Below are 13,287 nucleotides of genomic sequence, written 5' to 3'. Positions count from 1 at the left end.
CGGGAAGAAAGAATAAGAGGGGGAGAGGAAGGGAGAGCTCGGTAGCTCTTGGAGCTTCCTGGTGCATGGATGCCACACGTTCCTGAGGAGGCTTGGAACCTTGCTGATGATGGGGATTTGTTTGAACGGTCAAAAGAAGGCTCTGAGACATACTAAGACATCTTGGACTAGCTAGGAATGGACTGGAGGAAGGAGACAAAGTGCAGAGCACCATTTTTCCACTCCAGGGTGGTGGTCACCACCCCACTTGGTGTCCTAGGCCACTTTTTGGCCAGGCCAAGGTGTCAAACATGCAAGCCATCAGGCCACAGGGTACTGGCGAAGTTTGGCCCCAAGTGGAGCTGGTTTGAATTGGTTTGAACACTGATTAAGTTTGCATCAGCAAACTTGGGGCTGGCATAAGTGGTTTTCACATCAAGGGATGGGAGGTGAAACCATGTCCTGGAGCATCATGTACGGAAAGACTATAACTATGCCAAGTTTAAGATCAGGCGGAGGTGTGTCGCTAGTAATTGTTGTACAAAGCTACATTTCTGCCATAAATCAACTTGTAGATGTGCTGCTCATTTTTCCTATATGAGCATGCCATCTATTGGTTTTAAATGATGCCTTGGGATGCTAGGCGTCCTTTGGAAAGAGATGGAAGCTTTGGCTCAAGCACAAGTGGGGAAAGAGGGTAAATATCGTGATTCCGAGAGTAAAATGAGGAATAGTTACATGGAGCCTCTCTCCAATAATTGACCAATGGCCATGGAAATGTTACTGGAGGTAAAATGTAACTATATGAAGCTGTGGTAGAAAGTTGACCTCAAGGGTTAAAGTGGAAGGGGCCAAAGTAACCAATAAAGTGAATGCACACAAGGTGTTGGATGAGTGGTAGAGCAATCAGATGGACTTCAATGTATATGAAACTTAAGAGGATCATATAATAGATGAAAATAAGCTTGTCCACCAAATTTGGGATTTGGTGGAGAAGGTTTCCAATGTAGACTTGGAAAACCCTTGAAATGGGCAGACATAGCTTTCTGCTTACAATCTTATTCAAATCAATTCCCACAAATCAAATATTTGATGTGGGGGCAATATTTGAGCATTAAGGCATGCACACAAATTTTGGGGTCAACTGGAGAAACTTTATAATGTAAAATTTCCGAAAGTCAGAAACCAACATAGAGGGTTTTGATGGGCTTAGGACAAATTCTTCTATTCTTTTGATGCACCACTTGGTGTGGATGCATTATTGGGGTATTAGAACATGTCCACCAAATTTGAGCACAATTGGAGACACTTTACATTGTAGAGTTGCTCAAATTTGAATCTGGACAGATGGGGTTTTAGAATAATTAGGGGAGTCAAATAAACTTGGATTGAGATGAAACTTGGCAAGATCATGAAACATATCATAGGTGACATGCTGGCATTTTACTGGAATTTATTGATAATATTTCTTACATAAATATTCCAAAAGATTGAAATAGGCAGGGAGGGTTTTGAAGGGGTTTGCCCAATATTTTGAACATGACCATGTGTTGAAACTCGTATATATGGAATATATATGTCGAGTGAGTTTCCCTAAAGTTTCTTAAATATTTTTAAAGCAATAAAAATAACTTCCCTTCATAAGAGACCACTTTTGGCCTCACAGAAAGGCATTTAAATAAAATAATAAAATAACTTTTAAAATAATAATATTGTGGTCTTTGGAATACATTTGATAATAGGTTTTAAATAAAATAATGGGTGCAAAATAAATTCCTTAATTTGAGGACTTGTAGTACAAACCTCATCTGAGGGGTTTTGAAGGCTTAATTTATAGAAATGCATTTTGGTGAAAATAATATTTGTTAAAAATAGATGCTCGTCCTAAACACATGGCATGATCATTAGGCAGGAGTTTTGGGCTAAGGAGGTGAGTCTGGTGAGTAATAAGAATTGTTGAGAAGCAAACACAAGCAAGCAAAGAATAGTCACTTCAAGCATGAGAAGGATTCACAAAAGTTTTAATTGGTCCTAATTTTTGAAATAAGTCAATTAGTCAGGAAAGCTAAACACATGGTGTTACATACCTTACCCCCTTAAGAAAATCTCGTCCCCGAGATTTTTAGGCTAGGGGTTGGAGAGATACAAAATATTGAGTCGGAGGTAGTCTTCATGTCCCCATGTTGCTATTGTGGGTCTTGAGGTGCTTGATGATACAACTTTGAATGCTTCGCACGTCCTTTCCTGAGTGAGCGGTTTCTGGTAATAATTTAGGCTTGACCGAGGGTCGGGGCTTGGTGAACTAAGTCTGTGCAAGGTTTTGGATTGCAAGTGCATTCCAAGGTCGGAACACGTGGCAAGATAGTGCGTCTGGGTCTTGGTCCCGGGGCTTCGCATACCGGTTAGTGACATCTAAATGTCTCGTGTTAGAATGCACTGCCAAAGTCTTCGTGTAGCTTCCTACTTACGGGGAAATCCTTGACTCCCTTAGGGTAGGCAAGCTATGGTCGCAAATGGTTTTCGTCCTCGAGGGTGCTCGAGTGGTCTTCGAAGGCTCCTCTCGAAAGGGTCTGGGTTGGGTCTCACCCATGGGTCTAATCTTGGAGACTCAGAGTCCAGAACAGGTCCTGTCATCTCGGAGGGTTTGCGAGGGGTTCTGGATGAGCTGGCTACCCAAGAGTATCGACCAGCCGTCCACTCCCAAGGTCTGCGGCTCGGCAAGCGGGTGAATCACCTTTAACAGGCTTCCATCATAATCCAGTTGAGAATCTCGTCCTTGATTTTGACCGAGAAGAAGCCGTCTGATTCTCTCGCTTGTCCAAAGCCTTCATCATCTTGAATCATCAAGGCTTCTTGATGTCGTTGATGTAGTCGGTGCACGATCGGTAGTTGGCTTTTATTGCTTCTCCGTCATAGTCGTGGCTTCCCAACCATGGCGGTTCTTCGTATTGAGTTGATTAGGATAGACTTTTGCTATCTTGGGGTTGCTTCAAGAAGCCCACCTTCTTGAGATAACATTGTACCCACGAGAGGCATAGCGATCGGCGTTCCTGGGGCTCGTCCAAACAGGACTAAGGTGTTCTTCCTCTTACCGGGTGAATAAGTATGTTATCCGCGAGGACAACAACATAGTTTCCCCAAGCATCACATAAGCACAGTTCTCATGAGACACGTGAGGGAAACGGAATCTCGCTATGGGCGGAGTATTGGCCATATTCCAATGACTTAGAGTCGTTTTCTATGGTCGTAATCCGTCCATCTTGTGGCTTGGTGAAGCTTAGGGTCTCAAGGAACTTAGGATGTGGGTGAACAGTTATCATCCTATCTCTAAGCACATTTCCTTGCATGCCAATAGTCCGACCTCTAACTCCGGACAAAATCACCCTATTTCATCAAAGATACCATCTCGCATAGATCAACTCCATACTACTCAGGCTAGTCAACTCCGGGGTTGAGGGGAGAACTAAACTCAAACACTACAAGTATGGTGTAGCTACAATGCACATGCATTTTTATGCAAGAACCTCGGGAAGGAATACAAGCTCCTAAGCTTGAATTTAAGACACCACAAATCCAAATGTCCACCTAGATCATTTAATGGACTGGGTACTGCATTCCTATATTAAGGAAACACATAGTATACCAATCCAATATCTTGTTTGCTCTCTATGAATCCGATCATTCATTACCGGACCATCACTCCTACAAATCCAATATTGATGAGGTTCTATACAATCTCTTAGAGTCCTCATAACTCGTATATTATTGCAAGATTTATGTCACAGTATATCCACCAATTTCCAATATCATGGCCATCTAATCTCCAAGGCTAGTTCACATAGGTTTGTAAATCCATTTGACTACTCCAAGTATATGCACTCACTATCCACCGAGAACATGGTATCACGATCGAGATTATCGGGCTAAATCCAATTTACTCCGAACCATGTCGTCTCTCTCATCATTGATACTCTATTAAGATTACCTATTTAAATCCAAGACTCAAGTCCAATAAGAACTCTTACTCGATACTCTAAGTTGTTATGGTAAATCATCGAACCACGTCAATTACTTGCTAAAGTCATTTATACCACCAAGAATTATTTCTTGTGATCATAATCGTCGTACTGAATCCAAACATACTTCAGGAACATGTAGGATATGCCACTATATCAACTTGTTCCACCAAATTCACCTACTCTATAAGGGTATTGCGGTACACCAAGATAGTCTCGCTATATCCTCAAGACACATATCATCATCACAACAATCTTTAGCCTAATACTCTTATATTAGAGAACGGTGCTTCTTATGGCATCAGGGTTATGGTGCTAGATTGAGAATGAGGGATACTCGTTCACCGTGATCACTTGTTCCTTAAAGAACCCGGTGCTAAGCGGGGTTTATCGGGGATCTACACGTGTTCTGGCAAATCTGTGTACTAGACAGGTGACCAGAAAATTTGAGCCGGAAGGGCTTGTGGAGGGTAGTCTGGTCTAGTGTGGTTTTCCAAGCTTGAGGGAAAGGCATAAATCCCACGAATTGCGTGGTTAAACATGGCATAGTCAGTGTCTTCAGTGTTAGTCATCCTTCGAAGTGGATCCTTGGTGCATCTTGTCTTGCTGGTCTTCAGTTATCGAGAGGGGTGAAAGAGAGAGAGAGAGAGCACAGAGGGGAGGGCCTAAAGGTGCCATAGTGGAAGTGCAATCCAATAAGTGTTAGAAAGTCAATTCAAGCATCAAGATAGGACACGCGATATAACCGCATGCTTGTTGTTTAAGCAAAAGTGCGACTTATATTATAGCACAAACAACAAAAACAAACAACACACCATATGGTCCATCCGAACCATTTCACGGACTCGACTTCGCATAAGGGATTTACGGCTCATCCTACCCTAGGGTTCTTGGACTATGACATTCGTGCTTGATTCATGCCTCGGAGAGGAGTCCGCTAAGTCTTCTGGACCTTCTCATGGCGTTGCCACGTCTCTTGTTGTTGCTCGCCGAACGTCTCAGGTTGAATTGGAAGATTAACTGATGGCTTTTCGTCTGGGGAGTTGCTGACGAAGGTAGTTCTTCATTGTTCTCATTGAAAGGGTCTTCTACTGTCTTCGTGCTCTTGTCATTGTCTTCTTGTCTTCTAGGGTTTGAGAGTTCCAATTGGACAACTTCATGCAATTTCATTTGCAAGGCATGATAGAGTTCTGATTTGTCAATCATAATAATTGCGATATCGATACCTAGAGCGGGGGATGAAGAGAGCCGTTTTCCTGCTCACTAAGGTGAGGCGGACCAAATGGCAAGGTTATCATCCACTGGTGGTGGTCGACACAATCCTTATTATTGACAGGGTCGCTCTTTTATAGATACAGATCATGGCTTGCATATATATTACGTCCAGATTATCGTAGGTGTAAGTGGCATCACTCCGAAACAGTGTCGAGGGTGTCGCCATCTTCTAAGCCTCGATGTCCCTGTTCCTCTTGGGGTACTTCGGTTGGTGTCGTCTGGTCGTAGAGTTGTCATCTTTGTTCTTCAGCACAGGGGTGGTTGTTTGGAATGATTGGTTCCTTCCAAGTTTCTCAAGAGGATTTTAAGTAATCCCACGGTAGGAATAAGGGTGCTAGTGTCTATTTGCAAGTTTTGAAGATGCACACGAGGGGTGTCAAGAAAATAAGAGTTGGAGTGCTAAGGCAAAACCTTGCTTCCTTTGAAAATTTAGGAGAGGTGAGAAAGATACAAGTTTGTAAACACTTTTGAAAAGTCTGGAAAGCAGTTTTATCCGAATTAACGTTCGTGCTAACGAAGGGCTTCCTACAGTCAGGATGACTCTGATACCAGCTCTGTGGTGACCTCGACTTACGAGTCGAGATCGCCGAATGAACGTGCTCAGTGATCCCAGAGATCAATGCTCACCGAACACACAAAAACTGAATAATAAGAGTCTTACATCCATACATACCGTTTGATACAATAAATGACCATTGCGGTCGAGTCTTACATGTATAGGGCCTTGAAGGCCAACACATCAAACTGGACCAATAGAGGAATTATTGGTTGAAAGCGTGAACCCATGCCATCAGCCTTAACCTATAGGCATTCTGACTGGGACGCGTCCTAGCTCGCAAGAACGCCACCGAGTTAATCTTCACCAAATCCTATTCTCTCATACCTAGTCAATGAAATAACCAGTGGCAAGCCAATGAGTACTTTTGATTGTACTCGCAAACAGCACATGATATGAACAATGAAAGTGAAGGATAACAATAACATGCATCTTTGATGGAATTCATCTGGGAGGAAATATCATGAATATGCATCAAGTTAAAGAATTACTTTTGAAGAACAGGTTACCCATATCAATATATATGCCGAGGGCTGAACCATCCGGGTGCACCCTATATGCCAAGTCACCAAAGTTGGTCATATCACTACTTCCATAATAATTCCATGTAACTCATACGCACACACACTTGGTTTATGCGGAAACAACTAGACGTAGTTTAAGCAGCACCACCCAACCGTCCTTGACCGTGGACACGGCTATTCGAATAGTTTTACACTCTGTAGAGGTAGTACGCTGGACCCCCGAGATCCTGGAAACTTTCGTGTCATCCACGACTTGCGGTATATAACATACCCGAGGTAAGTACCTGATCAATGCCTTTCCCCTGACGATACTAGACAAAGAGGTCCACTCGATTGGTACCGAGCCCACATGTTGTACGTCTTACGAGCACCGACGCTGGACAGTATCAACCATGAGGGGACCAACGGTGTGCCTGGAACTCATAAAAATGGCATAGTTGCCCAACCTGGCACGACCCCATCACGAGAGTGACAACACATCACTCCCGCCACTAGTAATGTGGCTCTTTGCTAGCACCGACCAGTGTAATCAACACAGCCCCATCCCATAAAGGGGTAGTGTGGTCGTACATGTAAGGTTGGGACGGTCGACACATCATAAATCTAATCCCATTTCCAAAACCATACTCACTCAAAATACCCGGTGCACCACTGCTCTGAAAGTGGCCACCTAACTCATCACCACCCTCGGGATTAGTGGCACCCGACGGGGTTCATAAGGCTTTGATCAACACATGCTCATGCTACTGTTACTCTAGCTTTACTTGTCAACATGATACTAGCATGACCCTCATAGGTGGTAGGATCAAGCTTAATGCATGTGCTCCGGAGGAGCCATCGGTAACATCACTTCAATAATTTACCGGCACTTATGATCATATGCAACGGAAATATTTTGCTACACTAGCATGCAATATAACATACGCTCAGTCATGGTCAAAGGGCTGCTTGCCTTTGCTCACATAAGCCCTCGGGGTCTTCGAGGTCTTCCGCTCCAACTCTGAGCACTTCGTCTACCCGTCGACTATCGTCAGAAACAACCACGGTAAGCCACACAGCAGGCAGATATAAAAGTGCTACATAAATAGAAGTTATATTTTTCTTGGACCTCTCTGGTCTTAAGAAAAATACCTGAAACTTGCCATAGGAGGTTTGGACCATCAAGGATTTCTGAATGGAGGAAAGGAGGAGGAGGGGATCCTTTATGAAGCTCACATAAACTATTATGATAAAAATGAGTGGAGGCACTCATTTAACAAAGAACAACTTTAGAATTATTTAGGAAGTTGTTTCACTAGATTTGGAGTTCAAATGAATATTCTAGGAATTTTCTCGTATGGAATAAATAGCAATAGGAAGCTATTTATTTAATGCAATAGAATAAAGCCTGGCAAAAATGTTGACCAAGGTTCTAAATATAGTGCATGATATTAGAAGGCTCTAGAAATTGGAATCACTCCATTTGGAGTTGATTTGAACCCTATAGGATTTTCCCAAAGTGGGACCAAATATATCCAGATTTGTACTTTAATAAATACACCACAGAAAGTTGCTCTAGAAAAATGTACAAAGCACATATTTGGATAACCCTGAATTTTAGGAACCTGCAGAAGTTTGAATCAAACAATTTGGAGTTAGAATGATTTCTGAATGGATTTTTGAAGTTAATCAAAATAGGAAAATGAGAAAAGGAGCTCAGCCTCGGGTTATCTTGCGCCCAGGGCGTTAGATAGGCTTTCGGGCTGGCCCACTGGCTCGGCTTGGCCAGCCGTGGCCACGTAGGGGGCGCATTGCGCTTAGTGTGCCTTCGGCTTTAGGAGACGACTTCCTACGGAGGCGCGACCACTTAAACCTGTGGCCTCGGGTCCTAGCCGCTAACCAAGGGGCCCACCCGTCAGCTCCTTCGTCCTCCTCTCGCTCAACACAGAGGAGGGCAGGGGAGGCTGGGCCGTGCGGGCACCGGCACCGATCTGGCTGCTCCGTCCATCTCCCACGGTGCTCCGGCCACCAGCATGCTCGGGGCAACAAGCCACGTCGACCTGGGGGTCCCGTTCCTGCTGGGAACCGCGGGTAGAGCAGGTCTTGGCTGCGGCTGAGGGCGGCAACAGTAGCCGTGGGGGGCAGCCCCCCGACCACCTAGAAGGGAGCAAGGCAGGGGAAAAAGTCCCGAAGGTTCCTAGGAGGGCCACAGGGGTCCAGGAGCGAGGGAGAGCTCGACCTTTGCCCGAGTTGGAGCGAGGACCGGGGGAGGGCCTCGGCCATGGGGGCATGCAGGCTGCGGGGGAAAGAGCTAGCAGGCTCCAGGGAGAGAGGAGGAGTAGGGGAGGATGCCAGAGAGGGTTAGAGGAGCCTAGAGGGGCTCGGGAAGAAGGAATAAGAGGGGGGAGAGGAAGGGAGAGGTCAGAAGCTCTTGGAGCTTCCTGGTGCATGGATGCCACGCGTGCCTGAGGAGGCTTGGAAGCTTTCTGATGATGGGGAGTGGTTTGAACGGTTAAAATAAGGCTCTGAGACATACTGAGACATCTTGGACCAGCTAGGAATGAACTGGAGGAAGGAGACAACGAGCAGAGCACCGTTTCTGCACTCCAGGGTGGTGGTCACCACCCCACTTGGTGTCCTGGGCCACCTTTTGGCCAGGCCAAGGTGTCAAGCATGCAAGGTATGCAGACCATAGGGTACTGGTGAAGTTTGGCCCCAAGTGGAGCTGGTTTGAATTGGTTTGAACACTAATTAAGTTTGCAACAACAAACTTGGGGCTGGCAGAAGTGGTTTTCACAGCAAGGGATGGTAGGTGAAACCATGTCCTGGAGCATCAGGTACGGAAAGACTACAACCATGCCAAGTTTAAGATCAAGCAGAGGTGTGTAGCTAGTACTTGTTGTACAAAGCTACATTTCTGCCATAAATCAACTTGTAGATGTACTGCTCATTTTTCCTGTATGAGCATGCCATCTATTGGTTTTAAATGACGCCTTGGGATGCTAGGGTTCCTTTGGAAAGAGATGGAAGCTTTGGCTTAAGCAGAAGTGGGGCAAGAGGGTAAATATCGTGATTCCAAGAGTAAAACGAGGAATAGTTACATGGAGCCTCTCTCCAATAATTGACCAATGGCCATGGAAATGTTACTGGAGGTAAAATGTAACTATATGAAGCTGTGGTAGAAAGTTGAGCTCAAGGGTTAAAGTGGAAGGGGCCAAAGTAGCCAATAAAGTGAATGCATACAAGGTGTTTGATGAGTGGCAGAGCAATCAGATGGACTTCAATGGATATGAAACTTAACAGGATCAAATAATAGATGAAAATACGCTAGGACACCAAATTTGAGATTTGGTGGAGAAGGTTTCCAATGTAGACTTGGAAAACCCTTGAAATGGGCAGAACTAGCTTTCTACTTACAATCTTATTCTAATTAATTCCCACAAATCCAATATTTGATGTGGGGACATTATTTGAGCATTAAGGCATGCCCAAAAAGTTTGGAGTCAATTGGAGAATCTTTATAATGTAAAATTTCCCAAAGTTAGAAATCAACACAGAGGGTTTTGAGGGGCTTGGGGCAAGTTCTTCTATTCTCCTTGAGGCACCACTTGGTGTGGATGCATTATTGGGGTATTAGAACATGTCCACCAAACTTGAGCACAATTGGAGACACTTTACAATGTAGAGTTGCTCAAATTTGAATCTGGACAGATAGGGTTTTCGAATAATTAGGGGAGTCAAATCAACTTGGATTGAGATGAAACTTGCCAAGATCATCGAACATATCATATGTGACATGCTGGAATTTTACTGGAATTTATTGAGAATATTTCTTATATAAATATTCCGAAAGATTGAAATAGGCAGGGAGGGTTTTGAAGGGGTTTGCCCAATATTTTGAACATGACCATGTGTTGAAACTCATATATATGGAATATATATGTCCACTCAGTTTCCCTAAATTTTCTTAAATATTTTGAAAGCAATAAAATAATTTCCCTTCATAAGAGACCACTTCTGGCCTCATAGAAAGGCATTTAAATAAAATAATAAAATAATTTTAAAATAATAATATTGTGGTCTTTGGAAGACATTTGATAATAGGTTTTAAATAAAATAATTGGTGCAAAATAAATTCCTTAATTTGAGGACTTGTAGTACAAACCTGATGTGAGGGGTTTTGAAGGCTTAATTTATAGAAATGCATTTTGGTGAAAATAATATTTGTTAAAAATAGATGCTCGTCCTAAACACATGGCATGATCATTAGGCAGGAGTTTTGGGCTAAGGAGGTGAGTCTGGTGAGTAATAAGAATTGTTGAGAAGCAAACACAAGCAAGCAAAGAATAGTCACTTCAAGCATCAGAAGCATTCACAAAAGTTTTAATTGGTCCTAATTTTTGAAATAAGTCAATTAGTCAGGAAAGCTAAACACATGGTGTTACCGAATGTTGTTCGGAGTCCCGGATGAGATCACGGACGTCATGAGGGTTTCCGGAATGGTCCGGAAACGAAGATTGATATATAGGATGACCTCATTTGATTACGGAAGGTTTTCGGAGTTACCGGGAATGTACCGGGAATGACGAATGGGTTCCAGGAGTTTACCGGGGGGGGGGGGGCACCCACCCCGGGGAAGCCCATAGGTATTTGGGGTGCCGCACCAGCCCTTAGTGGGCTGGTGGGACAGTCCAAAAGGGGCCTATGCGCATTGGGAAGAAAATGAAAGAGAAAAAAAGAAGGAGGTGGGAAAGGGAAGAAGGACTCCACCTTCCAAACCAAGTGGAATTCGGTTTGGGAGGGGGAGACCTTCCCCCTTAGGTTCGGCCGACCCTTGGGAGTCCTTGGACCCCAAGTCAAGGCTCCCCCTCCTCCTCCTATATATAGTGGGGTTTTAGGGCTGATTTGAGACAACTTTTGCCACGGCAGCCCGACCACATATCTCCATGGTTTTACCTCTAGATCGCGTTTCTGCGGAGCTCGGGCGGAGCCCTGCCGAGACAAGATCATCACCAACCTCCGGAGTGCCGTCACGCTGCCGGAGAACTATTCTACCTCTCCGTCTCTCTTGCTGGATCAAGAAGGCCGAGATCATCGTCGAGCTGTACGTGTGCTGAACGCGGAGGTGCCGTCCGTTCGGCAGTAGATCGTGGGACTGATCGCGGGATAGTTCGCGGGGCGGATCGAGGTACGTGAGGACGTTCCACTACATCAACCGCGTTCACTAACGCTTCTGCTGTACGGTCTACAAGGGTACGTAGATCACACATCCCCTCTCGTAGATGGACATCACCATGATAGGTCTTCGTGCGCGTAGGAAATTTTTTGTTTCCCATGCGACGTTCCCCAACACCATCATCATTAGGTTTGACACTAGAAAACAAAGATTCAATGGGAGTCACACCAAGCAGTTTAAGATCTTCGTGATTCTTATCACGAGAACACGCCTTTTAAGGCATTCATGTCTAGCACGAATTTGGGCGGTTCTTTCTTTGCTCTCACTCATGGAAACACGCATAGCTTTTGAAAGTTTCATCCATGTTGATTTTGGGAGGAGCACATCTAACTTTCAAAGCATCAATATCACTAGACATTCTATCAACGCTCCTAGCCAAATCGTCAATTTTGAGTAGTTTTTCCTCTATGGACGCATTGAAAATCTTTTGCGAGTTGATAAACTCTTTGATATTACTCTCTAGATCAGAGGGTAATCTATTGTAATTTCCATGAGTATTGTTGTAGGAGTTGCCAAAGTTATTAGAGGGGTTACTAGGAAAAGGCCTAGGAACATAGTTTCCTCTAAAAGCATTGTTGTTGCCAAAATTATTCCTACGAACAAAATTAACGTCCAAGCTAGCGTTGCTACTCTTAATCAAGGAAGACAAGGGCATGTCATTAGGATCTAAAGGATCACTTCTACTAGCAACAAAATTCATTAACTCATCCATCTTAGCACTCAACGAGTTAATCTCTTCTATAGCGTGTACCTTCTTACTAGTAGGTGACCTTTCAGTGTGCCACTGAGAGTAGTTTGTCATGATATTGTCTAGTAGTTTTGTGGCTTCTCCTAACGTTATTTCCATGAATGTTCCACCTGAGGCGGAGTCCAAGATATTTCTAGAAGCGAAATTCAAGCCAGCGTAAAAGATTTGTATAATCATCCAAAGACTCAAGCCATGAGCGGGACAATTTCTAATCATCAATTTCATTCTCTCCCAATATTGTGCAACATGTTCATGATCAAGGTGCTTAAATGTCATGATATCATTACGGAGAGAGATAATCTTAGCCAGCGGAAAATAGTTGGATATGTAAGCATCTTTGCACTTGTTCCAAGAATCAATACTATTTTTGGGCAAAGACGAAAACCAAGTTTTTGTTCGATCTCACAACGAGAACGGAAAAAGCATCAATTTAATCACATCATTATCCACATCTTTTTTCTTTTGCATATCGCAAAGCTCAATGAAGGTATTAAGATGGGATGCAGCATTTTCACTAGGAAGGCCGGAGAATTGCTCTTTCATAATAAGATTCAGCAAAGCATCATTGATTTCGTATGATTCCGCACTAGTGGCGGGAGCAATCAGAGTACTAATAAAATCATTATTATTAGTATTCGAGAAGTCACAAAGTTTGGTGTTTTCAGTCATGGTGACTTCAGCAAGCAAACAAGCACACAAACAAACCGAAAGCAAGCGAGAGAAAAGGCCGAATGAAGAAGGCAAACGAAAAAGGAAAATATTTTTGTAAAATTTTGTTTTTCAGAAGTGGGGGAGAGGAAAACGAGAGGCAAAAAAGTAAATGCAAGAGATGAGTTTGCAACACTTACTTGGATGAGTTCTTGACTTGATCCTCCCCGACAACGGCGCCAGAAATCCTTCTGCTGCCTATTGAGCTTGCGTTGGTTTTTCACTTGAAGAGGAAAGGGTGATGCAGCACAGGAGCACTAAGTATT

Source organism: Hordeum vulgare, chromosome 1H (genome assembly GCF_904849725.1).
Source record: "Hordeum vulgare subsp. vulgare chromosome 1H, MorexV3_pseudomolecules_assembly, whole genome shotgun sequence".
Classification (NCBI taxonomy): Eukaryota; Viridiplantae; Streptophyta; class Magnoliopsida; order Poales; family Poaceae; genus Hordeum; species Hordeum vulgare.
The sequence above is the reverse complement of the archived record's forward strand: the minus strand, read 5'-3'. Positions refer to the sequence as shown.